Source organism: Mus caroli, unplaced genomic scaffold (assembly GCF_978045245.1).
Source record: "Mus caroli unplaced genomic scaffold, Mus_caroli_1 scaffold_1, whole genome shotgun sequence".
NCBI lineage: Eukaryota > Metazoa > Chordata > Mammalia > Rodentia > Muridae > Mus > Mus caroli.
The window spans coordinates 183310654-183314222 of record NW_028227256.1 but is presented as its reverse complement, the minus strand read 5'-3'; the positions used below and the strand labels follow the sequence as shown (position 1 = coordinate 183314222).

General features: G+C 40.9%; 1 pseudogene; it reads right to left on the bottom strand.

Moving 5' to 3' along the window:
- Window positions 1–510: 510 nt before the first annotated feature.
- On the bottom strand, window positions 511–1219 carry LOC110303287 (ribosome biogenesis protein NSA2 homolog pseudogene; annotated as a pseudogene).
- Between the last annotated feature and the right edge of the window lie 2350 nt (window positions 1220–3569).

Sequence of the window (3569 nt, the reverse complement as noted above, 5' to 3'; positions counted from 1 at the left end):
ACACCCAGACATCGGTCTCTCAGCATTTAAATCATAAATTCCAAACAGAACACTAAGCAGTTTGCTTGGTGTTATCTCCCGAATCTGTTCTGAACTGTTGGAATTCCTGATAAGGGACGAAGGCAGGTGTGCTGTACCCCTATAGCCCCAGCCTAAGGTTGGAACATTCCATCCAACATGTGTCTCCGACAGATCTGACCAGCTCAGCAGATCTCTCCAGAACATTCCATCCTACATGTGTGGATCACACATTCCTCTCTACATCCATAAATATTCCCTTAGAGCAGACTGCAAAGGAAGTCTGGATGAATCAACGGAGTCCACGATTTAAAACAAACAAATAAACAAAAGGAACTGGGCGGTTTTTAATTTTTCATTACAATTTAATAAATACTTCTTGGTGACTGCATATGGGGTAAGGTTGGTGGTTCAGGAAGATCCCAGTGATGGTGTTTTTCTGACGGTGGGTAGTCTTTGGTAGTGACTGGAGTGACACGTACAACGTCACTGTCAGATCAGCAAGACCTCATTTATGCACCTGTTGTTTTCAGGATTGCAGGTAACTTGGGCACACTCACCCCAAATCACCTTCCCTCCTGTGTCACAAGGCCTGACTTGCTCACATTCTCTCAGTAACTGCACCTTTGGTGATCACACCAGATTTGAATACAATGGGGATGATGGATTCTTGTTCACACCACGTATTGACAGGCTTTCAGTTCAGGGTGTGTGACATGGGCTTTTGGAAGCTTAGGCCCAGTAGCCTAATGAACCTTTCGTATTTAGATGCATTTTATGTTAAACCATCACCAACAGAGCAGACGTTAGTAACCATTCTCTTCCCTGCCTTCGTTTTTTCTTTCCTGTTTGAATAACTTTCAATACTTCTGATTCTCCTTGGCCACGAACTTTGGGTAGAGGAACTTCCCATTTTCCTGCCTTCTCTTCTTGTTTCTGCTTAATCATGTTGGAAAGTAATTTTGCTCTCGACTGCCCCTCTCTGTCCAGCAGACAGGCAGGAACTGCTCCCTGTGGCATCTTCCCGTCATGCTTTTGCTTGCTGTTTCTCTTTTCATGCATCTTAATAGTCTTTTTCATCTGTATTTTCTCAGCATGACACTATTTATGGTAAAGCTTAGTCCCAAATGATACTAAGTATGGTATCCAAACGATATACATAGCACTTGCAATGCAATTCAATATATTCTCATTGAGGCATGATGGCAGCTGCAGAACAGCCATCTGTGATTCCCGGGTGCCAAAAAAGCTCTTCACTTCTGGCTCTCAATGGCCCATGAGCCTATTTTTCGCAGTCTGGAACGGGAAAAGGCAATGGATGATGTCTTATACCTAAGCAAAGGACAATGGTGAAATAAAGCCAGAAACCAACAGCAAGAGAAATTCCAGAAACAGGACAAATGCTTAGAAAGGGAACAACACTCCTCAAATGAACAGAGGGTCATTCAAGAAAGCATGGAGGGAATTTAAAAATTCACAGAATCGATTGAAAAGCAAACAGAGTGTACTACGGGGCGCTGGGACTCAGCCAAGGCAGTTAGAAGAAGAATGCACAGCTCGGAGTGCTTGCTAGGAACTCAGAGTGACCTCAGGTAGATAAAGATTCACTTCTAGATCTCAGAAAAACAAAACCAAACCAAACCAGACCTAAAGAAATAATAAAGACAAAGGAAAAAATGAACAAAGTGGTCACCGACTGAACAATGAGCAGACTCGATAGAGCAAAAGAGCAAAGGTTTCCTGGAGAGAGAGAAAGAGAGAGAGAGAGAGAGAGAGAGAGAGAGAGAGAGAGAGAGAGAGAGAGAGAGAGAGAGAGAGAAAGAGAGAGAGAGAGAGAGAAGAGAGGCAAGCAAAGACCCACAGTAATAAAGAGAAGAAATGATAAGGGAGAAACTGCAACTGATACCTACAAAGCCCAAATCATTAGGGAATAATTTGATAACATATGCCAAAAAAAACCTGGGAAGGCTAGGAGAAATGGATAAATCTACCAATATTAAATCAAGAAGATATAAATAGTTCAGACTTGTAACAAGCCATGGGGTTGGAGTGGAAAGAGAAAACTTCCCCCCACAAGAAGAAGCTCAGGATTAGACAGGCTCACCACTAAATTCTGTGAAACCTTTCAAGAAGGGCTAATACTCCTGAAACTGTCACCCAAAATAGAAAGGGACTGGCCATTACCAAGCTCACTCCAGTACTGTCCTGATAGCAGAGCTAGACACAGATACAACAAAAGGGGGGACTATACTTCAATTTCCATGGTGGATATAGATGCAAAACATGGCAATAAAAGGCTTGCAAAACAAACTCAACACATTAGAAGGGCATATCCCAAGTCCAAGTTGGTTCCATCCCAAGGATACAGGTTTGCTTCTGTGTATGCAATCAGAGATGTAATGCAATAAGGTAGACTTCCAGACAGAAATCATATGATCATCTGAATAGATGTAGGAAAGGGCTTCAATAAAATTCACCTCCTCTTCATGATAAAAATCCCCAAAGAATGTTCACAGTCAGCTATTGGATGTATCACAGGGCTCCCAATGGAGAAGCTAGAGAAAGTACCCAAGGAGCTAAAGGGATCTGCAACCCTATTGTTGGAACAACATGATGTACTAACCAGAACCCTGGAGCTCTTGTCTCTAGCTGCATATGTATCGAAAGATGGCCTAGTCGGCCATCAATGGAAAGAGAGGCCCATTGGACTTGCAAACTTTATATGCCCCAATATAGGGGAATGCCAGGGCCAAAAGAATGGGAATGGGTGGGTAGGGAAGTGGGGGGCGCTATGGGGGACTTTTGGGATAGTATTGGAAATGTAATTGAGGAAAATATGTAATAAAAATATTAAAAAAAAATCCCCAAAGAAATTAGGATTAGAAGAAACATATCTTGATATAATAAACACTATATGTGACAAACCTATAGCTAACTCAATACTAAACAGGGACAAATATAAATGTTCCTCTAAACTCAGAAATGACAAAAGGATGCACACTATGGCTACTCTTGTTTCAGGTCATCTTCAAAGTCTTAGCTTGATCAATAAGACAGAGGAAGGAAATAAAATGGATATGACTAGAAAAGAATCTGCCATATTATCGCTCTTTGCAGACGACATGATCTTATAACTAAAAGACTCCCAAAGATTCCTTATCAGTTCTCATATGCACCCCCATTAAAATATCAAGATACAAAAACTAACACACAGAAATCAGCAGTCTTTCTATACACCAACAGTGAGCTTGCCAAGAAAGAGGGAAACTGGGGGAATGGATCCCAGTCACAATAATTGAAAAAATACCTATGTAGAAATCAAGGAAGTGGCAGACTCAACAAGTGGATGTGTATGAAACTAAAGGAGGAAAGGATGTGTAAGATACTAGAAGACAGAAAGATCCCCAACTCTTATGAACTGACAAAATATTGTAAAAATGGTTATATTACTGGAAAAAGCCATAGACTCAACACAATCCTTACCAAAGTTCCAAAGACATTCTCCTAAAAACAACAACAATAAAAATCCTAAAATAAATAAATAAATAAAT